Source organism: Galeopterus variegatus, unplaced genomic scaffold, assembly GCF_000696425.1.
Source record: "Galeopterus variegatus unplaced genomic scaffold, G_variegatus-3.0.2 Scaffold1097, whole genome shotgun sequence".
Lineage (NCBI taxonomy): Eukaryota > Metazoa > Chordata > Mammalia > Dermoptera > Cynocephalidae > Galeopterus > Galeopterus variegatus.
Genome location: NW_007727208.1, coordinates 349,081 through 350,499, shown reverse-complemented (window position 1 = coordinate 350,499; position 1,419 = coordinate 349,081). Strand labels below are relative to the sequence as shown.

Genomic DNA, 1,419 nt, shown 5'->3' with positions numbered 1-1,419 from the left:
GTTAAATTCGAGTATAGACTTAAGATTATTTATTTAAAAGTAGCGTGTATAAAGTGATCCCACTGTCCTAAAATCAGCTCTCTTTTTTCCACATATGCGCATAGAGAGCTAACTGAAGGATGGGTACTTATCTCGGGGTGGTGGCATTATAAGTGATATGTTCTTTTTGATTTGCGCTTTGATCTGAGTTTATTTGAAGAGGCTACTCTAGGTTCTGAAAGTCTTTGGGACGCCTTCCCGTACAGGTACAAGCCTTACTTGGATTCCTTTTTATCTCTACGAGATAAGCACTTCAAACTACTCGAACTTTAACTGCCATTTTATTCCCAATAAAAGACAAAGCTAAGTAAGATCCGGGTCAACTCACTATCCCTCCACGCCCTCTGACTGAAGGTGGCATTCTTTCCTGAACCACTGTTCCTCTTTTGGTGGCAAGAGCCAGATGATAGGAAGGAGTGCCTATGCTTTGTGACCGGTTTCTGTGATACTTGGCAGACTACCGATTCCAAGGAGAACATTTGCTGACCTCTTTTAAGACCTTCTCTTAGGGCAAAAATTGTCAGCCTAGGGGAACATTCAGCCACAGCTCTTGTTTCACTTCATACACAGAAAGGTTTTACATTCTTTAATAAAAAATTTACAAAGAAAGCAAGCAGACTAACACTTAGACAAAGACAGGAGATTTGCAAATATTGTATACAGGAGACCCTGTTGTAGCTCTATATCTTCTAGGAAGGTATTGAGCAATTGACATCTGTGGCCTTTTAACAAGAGAAGTCTAAGCACTTCTCTCCACCATGTCTTGGTTATCAGGGTCGCCAAGGAAACAGTGTTGTCAAGGACCAGATCGAACACAGAGAAGAGACTGTGCAAGACTGGCTTCAGGGATGGGCATCGGACCCCATAGCAGCCGATCAGGGCCATTGGCCTGCACATACCCCTTTTGTGCTGCAGCAGGACCTCATCCCCTCCCCACTGGGGACAGATATAGTAGTGGGATTGTCCAGGTGTCACCCGACACACACACTTAAGCAGAACAAAGGGGTACACACTGAAGTCTGAAACAGGGAAAGATATTTCTACACAAGGTAACAAGCACGACACAGGCTGTGATGACTCTTTAATGTATTGGTAAGGAACTGTTCCAGGCCCATTATGTAGCCAGGAGGGGGTTGAAAGACTGCACATGAGACTGCCTTTCCCAACAGAAGAGATACATGCATCTCAATAGTACTTTGCTTAAGAGCAGGACAAAAATCATGCTCTGTCAATCCAACTTGTTTTTATTAATAAGGGGGAAAAATATCACATGGAAATTTCATAGAAACTGAGGCCCATGCAATACTTTACCAAGGATCTCCTATAACATGAAGATTAGTAGTTAAAAAAAAAAAAAAAGAGTGTAGTTTACACACCAGA

General features: G+C 42.4%; 1 protein-coding gene across 1 annotated transcript in view; it reads left to right on the top strand.

The window, feature by feature from the left end:
- CCDC110 (coiled-coil domain containing 110) overlaps nt 1-1,419 on the top strand; it is a 38,142-nt gene that overhangs the window by 30,437 nt on the left and 6,286 nt on the right. The gene's annotated exons all lie outside the window — the stretch shown is intronic.